A 17842-nucleotide genomic window follows, 5' to 3' on the forward strand; every position below is an offset into this window, starting at 1 on the left:
CAAGCCTCCTGTGATGGCTTTGTCAAGTAGTACCACTGGGTCCAGCCCCTGAGAGAAGAAGCATGACCAGCAGTCAACTTTGCTGTATTACTTTGGGAGCATCTGGATAATACTGTTAACACAGGTCTCATATGAAGCCTTTCTCTGTCTTTGGAAGGTGGACAGAAAGTTGGTTTTAAGAATCTTATAACAGATGGGGAAACTGAGATGTGGATTAATCAAATGTTACTCCTGAAATCACACAGGGATTTGTTGAACAGATTCTAGGTTTTGGTTTTGAGGACCACCAATCCACTAAACGAGGGGCTCCCAACCTTTTGACCAAGAAAGGATGAGTTTTTGTTCTCTGAAGCCTTAACATTACTTATACTAGAGCTGGCCCGGAACTGACCTTGGATCGCCTGGTTATTTGTGTGAACCCTCAGTTTTGAGGTGCTCACGATGAAGTTCATGAGAGAGTAGAAGGTGTGCTCCATCCTACTTTTCTTTCTCACCCCATGGCACGTGGTTGGAAGAAAGGCAGTGACAGCAGGACTGGGTCTGATCTATCAGGGAGGAGGGACCTCAAGATCTGCCTTCATCTGTTGTCCAACCAAGTTTAGTAAATGGACACACAGCAGTGGGCTTAAGCTAGGGGACAGTTTCCTGCCCCCTCTGCACTATTGCCTTCAATAATATTATGTTCTTGCTCTTTTTTTTTTTTTTCTAGAATCAGTGATAGTGGTAGGTGACTAGAAGGAAAACAAAATCCTTTTGCTTGTCTGAGTGCTGCTTATCTGGCTCTCTCTTGGTCCTTGCTGCACTCCATGTGACATGCTTACACACGTCTTCTGTCTTGTGTGGGTTGCACTTCTGGCTCCTTCTGGAAGCCTTCCCCTGGAGACCTCTCTGCTTTAGTGTTCTTTGACTCCTCCCTGGGCTCCCGTTTCTGGAGGTCAACCCCACAACCTGTTAGGGAGTCAGCCGTTTTAGACAAGGTCCCCTCAAGATGTCTCGATTCTGGCTACCCGTCGTGATGCTCACTTGAATCCTAGGAAACTGTAGCATCTTCATATTGAGAGTGTGGCTTGCCGCCTGTCCCCTGCACTCTGCTTTTGCCCATTGGCTCTAATCAGCCTCTACGATGGGGCGCGAGCCCAGGCTCTGTGTCTGCAGACACTCGGATTCCAGGGGACATCCATCAGTTTCTCCCATGAACTATCCCTGGAATCAGTTCAGTGACGATTTGTTAGTGGAGTCTGCAGTCACTCCCAGCCTCAGTGAGCAATTTTCTGGGAGTCCTCCGGCTATGCCCCCATCCGCCCTTGCACTTAATGGACGGTCGGGGTGTGTGTGGCAGTGACAGGGGAGCACCAGAGAGAGGAGTCAAGTGTTGTCCACTCTTCCTGGGTCTCTCCGGCTCCCTCCTGTGGTTACTGAGGCTGAATGGTGAAAAGCTAGGGGCCCCTCAGGCTTCTTCTTGGCAAGACTTGGAACGGAATCCATTCCACATCCTATTATAATTATCTGGGGAATCCTGCTCTTTATTCAGTTGAACCCATGGTGCTCAGTGGATTCAACAACCATCTTTGCTGCCGGGTGCTATGGCAGGTATGTCATTAAGTGTCTCTCAAGTGCCCACCATGTTCCCGTAACTCTGGGAATCAGGGGGAGGGGAGGGAACAGTGGGAGGAGGCAGAAAAGAAACAGAGGCCATTCATAGTGGATATCTCTGATAGCAAATAGATGTACCATTCCAAGTCACTTTATCTACCCAAGAACCGAATGGTTGGTCTCAGATGTGAACTGCTGTGTGGTCTGGTATAAGTCTCTGGATTTTCCTGTCTGTCAAACCAGAGTAGAAGCATAGATTTACATGGCAGAGCTGTTCTGAGAATTAAAGTACCCAAAGGCATGTAATTAAAATGACCTTAAAGTAATTTTCAAATTTGAAGAGTTGTGGAAATGGGGAAAATACCAAGAGAGTCAGAGAGGGACTGTACTTGAACCGTCAGCCATTCCTGGGGCAGTGGTCATTTTTTGGCAGGAACTGGCCTGGGAGGGGCCTTGATAGACCCTGCACAGAGCTAGTTTAAGAAAGCCTAATTGACACATTAATTATTATTTTATCTTTGTAAAGCTGTGGTGTGCGGCCTGGGACAGCAGGGAGGAGGCTGTGAGGTAGTTCCTTGACAGCCTGCCACTGTCAACTCTTTTGGGAGGAAGATGTCAGTGCCTCGAAGGACAGGGTTAGGTTGTAAGTGGTTCATTTTTAGTTCAGCTGCAATAACTCCTGCTGGTGGTATAATACTTTGATTTTGGAATTCTCCACATAGGGCTTAGTGACGGCGTATGTGTATGTGTGTGGGCATTTACGTGAACAGTTCCCATTCACTTACCTCATGATTACTGGTGGGTCACCGTCTTCATAGGATTCTGGGGGTTGTTACTACACAAATTTTGCTAGGATGACCTGGTTTTTGGACAAAGAAGTTAACACAGTAAGTCATATAATAACTTCCATGCCTCATATTGCAAGGGTTAATTGGTAGCAAGGGCAAGAATGTTCAAGCTACCATACAACTGTGCTCATTTCACATGCTAGCAAGGTTATGCTCAAAGTCCTTCAAGCTAGACTTCAGCAGTACGTGAACTGGGAGTTTCCAGATGTATAAGCTGGGTTTAGAAAAGGCAGATGAACCAGAGAACAAGTTGCTTGCATTCATTGGATCATGGAGAAAGCAAAGGAATTTTAGAAAAATAACTACTTTTGCTTCATTGACTATACTAAAGCCTTTGACTGTGTGAATCACAACAAACTGTGGAAAATTCTTAAAGAGATGGGAGTGCCAGACTACATTACCTGTCTCCTGAGAAACCTGTATGCAGGTCAAGAAGCAACAGTTAGAACTGGACATGGAACAACAGACTGGTTCAGAATTGGGACAGGAGTATGACAGGCTGTATATTGTCACCCTGCTTATTTAACTTACGAGCAGAGTACATCACGCAAAATCCTGAGTTGGATGAATCACAAGCTGGAGTCAAGATTGGCAGGAGAAATATCAACAACCTCAGATATGCCATTCTAATGGTAGAAAGTGAAGAGGAACTAAAGAGGCTCTTGATGATGGTGAAAGAAGAGAGTGAAAAAGCTGGCTTGAAACTCAGCATTAAAAAAACTAAGATCATGGCATCTGGTCCCATCACTTCATGGCAAACAAATAGAAGGGGAAAAAATGGAAGCAGTGACAGAGTTTATTTTCTTGGGCTCCCAAATTACTGTTGATGGTGACTGCAGTCATGAAATTAAAAGACACTTGCTTCTTGGAAGAAAAGCTATGACAAACCTAGACAGTGTATTAAAAAGCAGAGACATCACTTTGCCTACAAAGGTCCATATAGTCAAAGCTGAGGTTTTTCCAGTAGTCATGTATGGATGGTTGAATGGCATCTCTGAATCAGTGGGCATGGTTTGAGCAAACTCCAGGAGATAATGAAGGACTAGGAAGCCCGGTGTGCTGCAGTTCATGGGGTCACAAAGGGTCAGACACGACTTAGTGACTAAACAACAAGGGCAATGAAGGATGGGATTAATTCCTACAGTAGAATGAAGATGTAAAAATCAAGATTTTGGTTCTGCAACAAAGAAATATTTTGTGTCATTCTTGGAAGAGGAACAAATTGGGCCATCCCTGTTTAGCTTTAATTCTGCCACTATAAATTATGAAGATCCCAGGTTTCAAGCCTTAGAGATGTTTTCTCCTGTTTAACAAACCCGCCCGCTGTCAGTCCCAACTATCAGTTGGCACTGAATAGTCTGCAGTGCAGCCCTGACCTGTGTGGCCTTCCTCTGCCTTGGATAATTGGATACCAACGGAATAGATGGAGGTTTTTAAAAGAAACTTTATTGCTTTTTTTAAAATCTAAAAATGTAGTGCCCCATTTTTTTTTACTCCCCCATTTAAAAATGACCTTTTATACTGAAATTCAAGGACAAGAGGTAAATTAGCCACTAGAATGTGATTTCCATGAATGCAAAGATTTTGCACATTTTATTCACACTGTGTCCTCAGGCCCTGGAACTGAGCCTGGTATATAGAAAGTTTCTCTCCTTGTAGTCCCATTCAGTAGGAATGGTCTTTTCTGGCTTCCTCTGTCTCCCCCTGACCTGCCAATCCAATCTGCCTTCATTGTGTTAGTCTCTTCGATTTGCACATTTCTTAACTCTTTTCTCTCATTCCCATTTCAACTGCCACTGTTTTACAGATGCTCATTTTACCCCTGCTATTTTAACAACTTCAAACTTGTTTCCCTGACACTAAGTTCCTCAGTTTCATCTGCGGCCACCAGATGAAATCTTTCAAAGGCTGCTCGCCAACACTAACTTTAACTTTTAACCTCCGCAGTGTGTCAGAAAATGCTCTTCCCCTTCTGGCCTCTGCATATCAGCATATATCAGTCTTATCTTCTTCCTTCCACCCGCTTAGCTCTTCCACCACTTCTGATAACCTGCTTTTATCCAAATGTGTGATAATTGCTAACTTCTGTAGCCTTACACACTTTGTGTAAAAGCCTATCTTCAGAATGAATCTTTTCCACCTCAGGCCACCTGGCACGGTCTTTTCTCAGCTTGGAACATGTCCCTCCATTTTGTTCTTTGGTCAGCTTAACCTGACCTTCTCATAGAAACCTCCAGTGTGCTTGCAGTTTAGTTGAGCTCCCCTGCTTTCACTCAAAAAGAGTCGTCTTCTCCTTCAAGGCACTTATCACAGTGGCAGTGATATTATTCATGTGATTATTCACTTAAAGACTAGGACAAGCCTGTTTACTATTGTGATTTCAGCATCTGTGGTTGCAGCTGAAAGAATGAATATAGATGAAATCACTCAGAGAGAATTTAGAGTAAGAAAAGACAGCCAAGACAGAACCCTGGGGAACAGCAGTGTTCAAGGAACTGGACATGAAAGCAGATCCCATGAAAAAGTCTGTGAGGGGGCACTGCAGAAGATTAGAGAACAGGGAAGAACAGTGTCATGGAAGCCAGTGATGAAGAAAATTTCATGAAAGATGAATGGGGAAGGGCCAAATGCTGCAAAAATTCACAAAAATAAATACGCAAAAGCATTAATTAGATTTGTTATCTAGAAAGTCATAGGAGATCATAATGGAATAATTTTGATGGAGCGGTGGCACTGGAACCAGATTTCAGGGAGTCGACTTATGAGAGATGGAAAATGGAGTAAATGAAATGCATATTGTTGTTTTTAAAAGCTTTTCTCTGAATTGAAGGAGAAAGATTCATGGAGATCGTTAGAAGAAAATATAGAATTGAAAAGGGATTTAAAAAAATGCTTGTGAATTTCAGGAAGGAGTAAGTAAAGATGGATGAGTGGAATATATAAGCAAGAAATAGTAAACTTGGAGAGTTTCACAGAGGTCATGGAGTGTTTTGAGCACATTTACAGAAATAAGCTTTGAATAAGAGGAGGAATGTCTTTGCTCATGAGGGTAGGGTATGCAATAAATGAATAAAAAAATTCGAAAGATTAGAGTAATATGCAAGTAGATGTGTTTGTAGGTTGGGAAGCAGATAAGATGCCAAGGGAATTATTGCACAGTGATTTCTGTGTTATGAAGGAAGGAGCAAGCTTAACCTTTCTTTTCTATAGAAAGATGATTAACACCATGATCAAGTGGAATTTATTCCAAGGGTACAAGAATGGCTCAACATCCACAAATCAATCAGTGTGACATACCACATTAACAATATTAATGTTAAAAAGAATATGATTATTTCAATAGATAGCAGAAAAAACATTTGACAGAATTTAACATCCATTTATAATAAAAACTCTCAGCAAAATGGGCATAGAAGGAATGTAATCAAGGCCATATATAACAAGCCCACAGCTATTAATAATACTCTTTTCAATGGTGAAAAGCTGAAAATCTTTTCTGTAAGATCAGGAACAAGCAAAGATGCCCATCTTGCCACTTTTATTTAACATAGTAGTGGAAGTCTTGGCCTGAGCAATTAGGCAAGAAAAAGGAATAAAGAGGATCTAAAGACCCTGTATAATCAAAGAATCTTGAGAAAGAACAAAGCTTGGGTTATCATGCCCTTTGATTTCAAACTGTATCAAAAACCTGTAGTAATCAAAACAGTATGGTAGTGGTATTAAATCAGGTAAATAGATCAATGGACAGAATAGAGTCTAGAAATAAACCCAGACAATCTATGATGAAGGAACCAGGAATATATGATGGGGTAAGGACAATCTCTTCAATAAATGGTATTGAGAACACTGGACAGCTTCTTGCAAAATAATGACACTGGACCACTGTCTTACATCACACATAAAAAGTAACTCAAAAATGGGTTAAAGACTTGAATAGTAACCCAAAACTATAAAATTCCTAGAAGAAAACATAGGTAATAAGACATTGGTCTTGGTGATAATTTTTTAAATCTGAAACCAAAACGAAAGGCAACAAAAGCAAAATTAAACAAGTGGGACTACGTGAAACTATAAAGCTTCCAAACAGCAGAGGAAACCATCAATACCATGAAAAGGCAACCTACTAAGTGGGAGACAATATTTGCAAATCATGTATTTGGTAAAGACTTTTAATATCTGAAATACCAAAGCAATTAAATAGCAAAAAAAAATTAGATTAAAAAATGGGCAGAGAATCTGAATAGACATTTTCCCAAAGAAGACATACTGATTGTCAGCAGGTACATGAAAAGATGCTCTCCACCATTAATCATCAGGGGAATCCAAGTCAAAACCACAGTGAGATATCACCTCACACTTTAGAAGGGCTGTTATGAAAAAGAAGGGTTGGCAAGGATGTGGAGAAAGGGAACCACTGTGCACTCTTGTTGGGGATGTAAATTGGTACAGCCACTATGGAAAACAGCATGGAGCTTCCACGGGCAAAAGCAGACCTACCATATGATCCAGCAGTTCCACCTCTGGGTATTTGAAGAAAATGAAAACACTAACTTGAAAAGATATATACATTTTCATGTTCATTGTAGCATTATTTACAATAGCCAACATATGGAAACAACCCAAGTGTTCCTTGATGGATGAATATGTATTACTCAGCAATAAAAGAGAAGGAAATCTTACCGTTTGCAACACCATGGATGGATCTTGAGGGCATTATGCTAAGTGGAATAAGTCATACACAGAGAGAAATACCATATGATCTCACTAATATGTGGAATCTAAAAACAAAACAAAACCAAGCTCATGATACAGATAACAGCTTGGTCGTTGCCATAAGTGGGAGTTGGGGGTGGAAGAGGGTAAGGGGTTAGGGGTTAGGGTTAGGGTTAGGTGAAATTAAGGATCAAAAGCTACAAACTTCCAGTTGTGAAAGAAAGAAGCCATGGGGATGTAATGTACAGCATGGTGAGTAATACTGTATTGCATCTTTGACAGTTGTAAGAGAATATATCTTAGAAATTCTAATCACTAGAGAAAAAAATGTGTAACTGTGTGGTGATGGATGTTAACTAGACTTACTGTGATCAGTTTGCAGTATATACAAATATCAGATCATTATGATGTTGAAACTAATATAATGTTGTGTGTCAATTATAGTTGAGAAAAAGGAAGAAGGAAGGAAGGAAAGAAAAAGAAAGAGTTCATGAACCCAGAACGAACTTAGATTGCAGGGTTAGTTTTGTTCCTGTTTTATCCAATCTCACATCCATTCTCCTTTGAGAGTTTATGGTTTCACTTGAAAGGATTGTGGATGTTGGAGAGTTGTACCCGTGAAAAGACAAACTTGGACTTGCAAAGTAAGTGCGATTAAGAACACAGTTTTGGCTGTTAAATGAATCTGGGTTTGGATTTTGACCCTACCTCTATAACTTCTTATGTGACCTTGTACACCTTATTTAACCTTTCTAAGGCTTACAATTCAATGGACATGAATTTGAGCAAACTCTGGGAGACAGTGAAGGACAGGAAATCCTGGCATGCTGCAGTTCATGGGGCCACAAAGAGTTGGACACAACTTAGCAAATGAACACCACCACCAACAAAGGCTTACTTTCCTTATCCTAAAAATAGGAATACAGATACCTGTCTTGCAGATTCGTGAGAATTACATAGGGTAACACAGAGTCAATAATCAATAATGAGATTTTTAAATTAGAAACTTGACAAGGGTTTCGGCTCCTTCATGTTATCCACTTCTTTCCTTTTTTTCAGTTTTATATTTGGCTGCACTAGGTCTTGGTTGCTGCACACGGGCTTTCTCTAGTTGCAGCGAGTGGGGACGACTCTCCAGTGGTGGGGTGCGGGTTTCTCATTGCGGTGGCTTCTCTTGTTGCAGAGCATGGGCTCTAGGGTCAGCAGGCTTCAGAAGTTGCGGCACGTGGGCTCAGCAGTTGTGGTGCACAGGCTTAGTAGCTCCAAGGCATGTGGAACCTTCCCAGACCAGGGATGGAACCAGTGTCCCCTGTAGTGGCAGGCAGATTCACGAGGCAGTACTTCAATATTTATGGGAAACGGAGGATAGATAGACTCCATAATCATTAAGTTATATTGTGAACGGGCTTAGTTGTTTTCTCTCTAAAAAAGATTTCTCTCTGAGTTGGTCTGGATCCTGTACAGAACCTGTAACATATACCAAAGCATCTCAGAAAAGTCTCTAACCTGTCTAAAAATACATTCCAAGTTCTAAGCAACTAGTGTTATAAAAAAAGAGTTTGTAAATTAACCTATGTGCTAGCGGGGACTAGTTGTATGGTAGTGATGGTATTGGTTTTGTTGAAGGATTGCGGGGCAAAGAGGACTGGGGAGAAGAATCTCAATCTCCAATAAAAATAAAGACGTAGCGTAGAACGTTTTTTCTTAACTATTGTGAGTCTTGAAGTTTGGAGGACTCTTATATTTTCTAGAAAGACATCCAGTGTCATAGGCAATCCTATGTTTGGTACCCTAGTGTGAAATTCATCTTTACATTTCAGAGAAGTGAAAACAAGTAAACAGAGCAGAGGTTATTTGGTCAGAAAAACTTCCCAAGAGCAGAAAACATTAGGTCATTGAATACTATCAAATGAAGTGCTGAAAAAAAAACTGCTTATTTCCTTAAAACTAGTTATTGTATTATTCAGATACAAATGACTTTTAGATTTCTTGACAGGTTTTCATTATATTTTGGCAGTAAAGTACCAACTCCACGTTCATTTATTACATGTGCAAAGATTTTTACAATTTCTTCAAATATTAGTTGATTTATATCATTTGATTTACAGGTGAGCAGTTGTATTTTTGGTCCCATCTTATGCTATATGGAATTACTATACAAATAATTGATTTAAAATATATAGTGTTTTTTTTCAAACAAAAGCATTTACATACCTCTCACTCCTAGTCATGGAGGTTATTAGGATCCCTGCTTAATCTACCACTCAAAACAACTAGAAAATTGGACAAAATATATGTTTTCAAACATCCGACTATATAGGCAGCATGCCACTCTGATTTCTGAGAAGGAAAGCAAATGATGTGAATCCAGTGACTGTCGTGGTCTTCTCCTTCCAGGTTATTTCTGGACAAGGGTGCATGGAGTGAGAACAAAACAGAACCCTGCATTTGACGAGTTGAGACGACAGAGGTTAGAATTTAGGTGGGTTGATGCAGATAGAATTTGTGAGACACAGACTATAGGAAGGGAAGGACTTATGCTAAGAAAGAGCTCCGGAAATGTGCATATGGGTTCCCTGGAGTCGTTGGTTGAATACAAATCTGCATAACTGTAGGGTGAGATTTCTGGCAAAAGAAGAGTTTTTCTGTACATGTAAATTGAACAATTCCTAGAGATCACATAGGACCAGGAATAATTTAAGTTTTTACCAGTCAGAGCAGAAAGACCCCATTCCACACATGGAACATTTAGTAGGAACTTAAAGACCTTGTAAGACTTGGAATCTTGTAAGACTTGGGTGTTAATGGTGGGGCTAAAATAGCCATAAAGGATAATCTAGACTCATAGCAAAAGGTTTAAAAATAAGCATCAAGCAAATGAAACTAATCTGCAAGAGACTTAATTTTCTGTCAGAGCAGTGGTCAACATTTTTAAAAGGAATTAAACAAAATCTAACTCTTAACAAAGAAAAATACAATATTTCAATTCAGTTCAGTTGCTCAGTTGTGTTCGATTCTTTGCAACCCCATGGACTGCAGCATGCCAGGCTTCCCTGTCCATCACCAACTCTCAGAGTTTACCCAAATTCATGTCCATCAAGTTGGTGATGGCATCCAACCATCCCATCCTCTGTCATCCCCTTCTTCTCCTGCTTTCAATCTTTCCCAGCATCAGGGTCTTTTCCAATGAATCAGTTCTTCGCAGCAGGTGGCCAAAGTATTGGAGTTTCAGCTTCAGCATCAGTCCTTACAATGAATATTCAGGACTGATTTCCTTTAGGATTGACTGGTTTGATCTCCTTGCAGTCCAAGAGACTCTCAAGAGTCTTCTCTAATACCACAGTTCAAAAGCATCAGTTCTTCAGCGCTCAGCTTTCTTCATAGTCCAACTCTCACATGCATACATGACAACTGGAAAAACCATAGCTTTGACTAGATGGAACTTTGTTGGCACAGTAACGTCTTTGCTTTTTAATATGCTGTCTAGGTTGGTCATAGCTTTTCTTCCAAGGAGCAAGTGTCTTTTAATTTCGTGGCTGCAGTCATGATCTGCAGTGATTTTGGAGCCCCCCAAAATAAAGTCTCTCTCTGTTTCCATTGTTTCCCCATCTATTTGTCATGAAGTGATGGGACTAGATGCCATGATCTTAGTTTTCTGAATATTGAGTATTAAGCCAAACTTTTTCACTTTCCTCTTTCACTTTCATCAAGAGGCTCTTCACTTCTTCTTTGCCTTCTGCCACAAGGGTGGTGTCATCTCCATATCTGAGGTTATTGATATTTCTCCTGTCAATTTTGATTCTAACTTATGCTTCATCCAGCCCAGCATTTTGCATGATGTACTCTGCATAGAAGTTAAATAAGCAGGGTGACAATATACAGCCTTGATGTACTCCCTTCACAATATTTGGCATCTGATAAAAAGTGACTGGACATGCAAAAAAGCAGGAAAATGTGATCTAAAGCCTGGAGAACAATCAGTCAACATGAACAAGCCCCCAAATGACAGAGGTTATAAAGCTAGTAGACAAAGACATGGAAACAGGTATTATAAATGCACTCAATACAATCAGTTATTGGGGCTTCTCTGGTGGCTCAGATGGTAAAAAATCCATCTACAAGCAAGAGACCTGGATTCGATCCCTGGGTTGGGAAGATCCCCTGGAGAAGGGAATGGCAATTCACTTCAGTATTCTTGCCTGGAAAATTCCATGGATAGAGGAGCTTGGCGGACTATACAGTCCATGGGGTCGCAGAATCGAACATGACTGAGCAACTTAACACAGCAATCAGTTATTAAATGGAAAATACAGACATGATGAGAAAAGGGAAATATAAAGAGAAAGTAAAGGGAACTTTTATCTGAAATGAAAAATTTGCTTGATAAAGGAATTAACAGCAGAATACTTGAAATAAAAAATAAAGTTGAAGATAAAGCAATATAACATCTTGAAGGCATTGCAGTAAAACCTAACTGCAATGAAGCTTACACAGAGAGATTTTAAAAAGAACAGCAGGGAATTCCTTGACAGTCCAGTGGTTAGTACTCCATGCTTTCACTGCCATGGACCAGGGTTTGATCCCTGATTGGGGAAATAAGACCCCACAAGGTGTGTGGCCAAAGAATTTTTTTTTTAAATTAAAAAACAGACTTGTGGGGAACTAGCATATCGACTAACATGCAACCTGGAGTCTTTAGAAGAGAAAGAGAGAGAGGAAAAAAGAACAAAAATAATATATGAAAGCATAATGACCAAATATTTTCCAAATTTTATGAAAAATATCAACTAAGATCTGAGGGGGTCTATGAATACACAAAAGCAGGATACATACTAAGAAAGCTGCACCAAGGACCTCCTAATCAAACCACAGACAGCAACTGATTCTGAGGAAAATCTTAAAAACTAGATACAGGGGGAGATGGCACATTATGTACAAAAGAACAAAAGAATTATGACTGACTTTTCTTCAGAAACTTGCAAGTCAAAGATGGTAGTGTATCTTTTAAGTGTGGGGAAAAAGTAAGTTTGTCAATATAGAATTCTAGACCTTTCAAACATGAAATATACAATAAAAACTTTTTCAGACAAAGAAAACCTGTGGGATTTTGTGGCCGACAAACCGGAACTACAAGATGCGTAGTTCTTCAGGCAGAAGGAAAGTGATACCAGATGAAAATATGGATCTATACAAAGGAATGAAGAGCTCTAAAAATGGTAAATATGTGGATAGATATTAAGAACATTTTTATCATTTAAAAATTTCTTAAAACATAATGGATCACTTAAAGCAAAAACAATAAGAATATGTTGCGGGAATTTTAACGTGAAAAAGCAAACTGTGTGACAACATTAGCACAAAGAACGGGATAAGAGATAAAAATACATTATTGCAATAGTCTTACATTACATATGAGATAGTATAGGATGTTATTTCAAGGTAAACATAAATAAGGATGCATATTGTAAACCCTAGATGAGCCTTGAAAAATAAAAATATAGCCAACAAACCAATAGTGGTGATAAAATAGAATTAAAAGACACTGAGCCAATCCAGAAGAAAGAAAACTGGAGGAAAACACAAAGAATAGATGAGACAAATAGCAAAATGATAGCAAAATGACAGATTTAAATAAAATCATATCATTAATTTCATCAAATATAAATGGTCTCAATTCTATAGTAAAAAATTAGACATTGTTAGGATAGTAAAGTGAAGTCGCTCGGTCGTGTCTGACTCTTTGTGACCCCATGGACTGTAGCCTACCAGGCTCCTCCGTCCATGGGATATTCCAGGCAAGAATACTGGAGTGGGGTGCCATTTCCTTCTCCAGGGCATCTTCCCCACCCAGGGATTGAAACCCGGTCTCCTGCATTGTAGGCAGATGCTTTACTGTCTGAGCCACCAGGGAAGTCCTAGGATAATAAAAACCCCTACTATATGTGATCTATAAGAATTATATTTAAGTATAAAGACACAAAAGGAAAAGGTTGGGAAAACATAAGGCTGTTTTAGCTATATTAGTTATCTAGAAAAAATAGGCTTCAGAATAAGAAATATTATGAAGGATTAACAGGGATATTTCACAATGATTAAAGGGGTCAATTAATTAAGAAGGCATAATAATATTAAGTGTGTAAACACAGGATAACTGACTTCAAAATGCATGAAGAAGCAGACAAATCTGCAAAGAGAAAAAACAAATCTATTATTATAGTTGCAGATATCAGCATGCCTTTTCATAATTGACAAATCAGTCAGAGAATAATGAGAGACATGGATTTTTAAACATTCTAACCAACTTGGACTAACTGACATTTATTGGACACTCCACTCAACAAATGCAAAATACACATTCTTTTCTAGTACACAAGGAACATTTACCAAGATAGACCATATGTCCAGCTGTTAAATAATTCTCTAGAAATTTAAAATGATTGAAATCATATGTAGTATGTCCTCTGATCACAAGGAATTAAATTAGAAATAAGTAATGGAAAAATATCTGAAAAATCCCCAAATGTTTGGAAATTAAGAAGCATACTTCTAAATAATACATGATTCAAAGAAGAAATCACATGGAAGTTAGAAAATATTTTGGACTAAATAAAAAGAAAATTGATATTATCGTGTAAAATCTGTGAAATGTAATAAAGGCAAATATATAGGTTTAAAAGCTTACATTCAGTTCAGTCACTCAGTTGTGTCTAACTCTTTGTGACCCCATGGTCTGTAGCACACCAGGCCTCCCTGTCCATCACCAGCTCCCAGAGCTTACTCAAACCATGTCCATCGAGTTGGTGATGCCATCCAACCATCTCATCCTCTGTCATCCCCTTCTCCCACCTTCAAAATTTCCTAGCATCAAGAGTCTTTTTCAATGAGTCAGTTCTTCATTGGTGGTCAAAGTATTGGAGGTGGCCAAAGTATTGGAGTTTCAGCTTCAGCATCAGTCCTTACAATGAATATTCAGGAGTGATCTCCTTTAGGATGGACTGGTTGGATCTCCTTGCAGTCCAAGGGACTCTCAAGAGTCTTCTCCAACACCACAGTTCAAAAGCATCAGTTCTTCAGCACTCAGCTTTCTTCATAGTCCAACTCTCACATGCATACATGACTACTGGAAAAACCATAGCTTTGACTAGATGGACCTTTATCAGCAAAGTAATGTCTCTGCTATTTAATATGCTGTCTTTTTAATATGCTTGGTCATAGCTTTTCCGGAGAAGGCAATGGCAACCCACTCCAGTACTCTTGCGTGGAAAATCCCATGGACAGAGAAGCCTGGTAGGCTGCAGTCCATGGGGTTGTGAAGAGTTGGACATGACTGAGCGACTTCACTCTCACTTTTCACTTTCATGCATTGGAGAAGGAAATGGCAACCCACTTCAGTGTTCTGGCCTGGAAAATCCCAGGGATGGCGGAGCCTGGTGGGCTGCTGTCTATGGGGTCACACAGAGTTGGACACGACTGAAGTGACTTAGCAACAGCAGCAGCAGCAGCATAGCTTTTCTTCCAAGGAGCAAGCGTCTTTTAATTTCATGGCTGAGGTCACCATCTGCAGTGATTTTGGAGCCCAAGAAAATAAAATCTCTCACTGTTTCCATTGTTTCCTCATCTATTTGCCATGAAGTGATGGGACTGGATGCCATGATCTTAGTTTTCCGAATGTTGAGTTTTAACCCAAAGTTTTCACTCTCCTCTTTCACTTTCAAGAGGCTCTTTAGTTCTTCTTTGCCTTCTGCCATAAGGGTGGTGTCATCTGCATATCTGAGGTTATTGATATTTCTCCCAGCAATCTTGATTCCAGCTTGTGCTTCATCCAGTCCAACATTTCTCATGATGTGTACTCTGCATATAAGCTAAATAAACAGGGTGACAATATACAGCCTTAACTTACTCCTTTCCCAATTTGGAGCCAGTCTGTTGTTCCATGTCTGGTTCTAACTGTTGCTTCTTGACCTACATACAGATTTCTCAAGAGACAGGTCAGGTGGTTTGATATTCCCATCTCTTTAAGAACTTTCCACAATTTATTGTGATCCACACAGTCAAAGGCTTTGGCATAGTCAATAAAGCAGAAGTGGCATGCTGCTGTCCATGGGGTTGCAAAGAGTCAGACGGGACTGAGTGACCGAACTGAACTGACTGAGATGTTCTTCTGTCACTCTCTTGCTTTTTTGATGGTCCAATGGATGTTGGCAATTTGATTTCTGGTTCCTCTGCCTTTTCTAAATCCAGCTTGAACATCTGGAAGTCCACGGTTCACATATTGTTGAAGCCCGGCTTGGAGAATTTTGAACATTACTTTGCTGCTGCTGCTAAGTCGCTTCAGTCGTGTCCGACTATGTGCGACCCCATAGACGGCAGCCCACCAGGCTCCCCTGTCCCTGGGATTCTCCAGGCAAGAACACTGGAGTGGGTTGCCATTGCCTTCTCCAATGCATGAAAGTGTGAGATGAGTGCAATTCTGCAGTAGTTTGAACATTCTTTGACATTGCCTTTTTTTGGGATTGGAACGAAAACTGACCTTTTCCAGTCTTGTGGCCACTGCTGAGTTTTCAAAATTTGCTGGCATATTGAGTGCAGCACTTTCACAGCATCATCTTTTAGGATTTGAAATAGCTCCACTGGAATTCCATCACCTCCACTAGCTTTGTTTGTAATGATGCTTCCTATGGCCCACTTGACTTCACATTCCAGGATGTCTGGCTCTAGGTGAGTGATCACACTACTGTGGTTTTCTGGGTCATGAAGATCTTTTTTGTATACTTCTTCTGTGTGTTCTTAATATCTTACATTAGAAAAGGTTAAAACTCTATGACAAGTAATAATGTAAGCTTCTACCTTAAGCTAGAAACATAAGAACAAATTAAACACGTACTCAGTAGAAAACAAATAATGAATCAATGATGTAAAAAACAGAAAAAATAATGAACATCAATTAAAACAAAGGTGATTATTTGAAAAGATTAATATAATATTGGAAAATATTGGAAAAGACTGTGATGCTGGGAAAGATTGAGGGCAGGAGAAGAAGGGGTGACAGAGGATGAGATGGTTGAATGGCTTCATCGACTCAATGGACATGAGTTTGAGGAAACTCTGGGAGATAGTGAAGAGCAGGGAAGCCTGACATGCTGCAGTCTATTGGGTGGCAAAGAATCAGACATAACTTAATGACTGAACAACAATATTGACGAAGGAACCAAAAGGATATAAATATTACCAATATCAATAATGAAAAAGGAAATATCTCGAAGATCTTGCACACATTATAAGGGTAACTAACAGAGTATTATAAACAACTTGATATTAATGAACTTGACAATCTGTATGAAATGGACAAACCCCTTGAAAGACAATAAAAATTATTTCAAAAATTGATAGAGAACCTGAATATCAATCAAAGACATTAATTCATAGTAAACTTCCTGCAGATAAACTTGTGCAGTGAGATGGTTTAAATGGTGAATTGTATGAAACATTCAAGGCAGAAATACCACCAACCCAACATAAACTCACTTTGAAAATATAGCAGAAGAAACACATCTAATTTTACAGGGAAGCAGTATCCTGATATTAAAGCCAGACAAGATATTATAAGAAAAGAAAGCCAAGACCAATATCCTTCATGAGCATGGGTCAAAACATTTTTGCAAAATATTAGCAAACCAAAAATGATACATATATAAAAAGCATAATACACTATGACTAAGTGGTATTTATTCCAGAACTAGAAGATTGATTAATATTAAAAATCAGTTAATGTAGTTAACTTTATTACAATGGAGGAAAAATACTATTTGGTCCTTTAATTGATGCAAGAAAAACATGTGAAAAAATTCAACATCTATCCATTATAATAATCTCCCAGAAAACGAAAAATTGAAGGGAACCTCCTCAATCTGATAGGCCAATGATTTCACATCTCTACAAATATACTAAAGTCACTAAATTATGTACTTTATATGGCTTAATTTTGTAGCATGTGAATTATATCTCAATAAAGCTATTTTAAAATATATCACTTAATGGTGAAACCTGAATCCTTTTTGCTCCAAGATTATGATGAGTACAGAACCAGTATGGACTTAACAGAAGTAGAAGATATTAAGAAAAGGTGGCAAGAATACACAGAAGAGCTATACAAAAAAGATTTTCATGACTCAGATAACCATGATGGTGTTATCACTCACCTAGAGCCAGGCATCCTGGAATGTGAAGTCAAGTAGGTCTTAGAAAGGATCATTATGAACAAAACTAGTGGAGGTGATGGAATTCCAGCTGAGCTATTTCAAGTCCTAAAGTATGATGCTGTTAAAGTGCTGCATTCAATATGGCAGCAAATTTGGAAAACTCAGCAGTGGCCACAGGACTGGAAAAGGTCAGTTTTCATTCCAATCCAAAGAAAGGCAATACCAAACAATGCTCAAATTACTGCACAATTGTACTCATCTCGCATGCTAGCAAAGTAACACTCAAAATTCTCCAAGCCAGGCTTCAACAGTATGTGAACTGAGAACTTCCAGATGTTCAAACTCGATTTAGAAAAGGCAGAGGAACCAGAAATCAAGTTGCCAACATCTGTTGGATCATGGAATAAGCAAGAGAGTTCCAGAAAAACAGCTACTTCTGCTTTATTGACTACATGAAAAACTTTGACTGTGTGGATGACAACAAACTGT

General features: G+C 39.4%; 1 protein-coding gene across 2 annotated transcripts in view; it reads left to right on the top strand.

Moving 5' to 3' along the window:
* Positions 1-17842, top strand: part of RGL1 (ral guanine nucleotide dissociation stimulator like 1) — a 276904-nt gene that overhangs the window by 68175 nt on the left and 190887 nt on the right. Inside the window, exon 1 of one of the 2 annotated variants that reach the window (XM_061383455.1) lies at positions 12356-12370. The exons of the other annotated variant lie outside the window; for it this stretch is intronic. The gene's annotated coding sequence lies outside the window, so the exon portion shown is untranslated. Of the gene's footprint in view, positions 1-12355; positions 12371-17842 lie in introns of those variants that run through there. 2 annotated transcript variants of the gene reach the window in all.

Source organism: Bos javanicus, chromosome 16 (genome assembly GCF_032452875.1).
Source record: "Bos javanicus breed banteng chromosome 16, ARS-OSU_banteng_1.0, whole genome shotgun sequence".
NCBI lineage: Eukaryota > Metazoa > Chordata > Mammalia > Artiodactyla > Bovidae > Bos > Bos javanicus.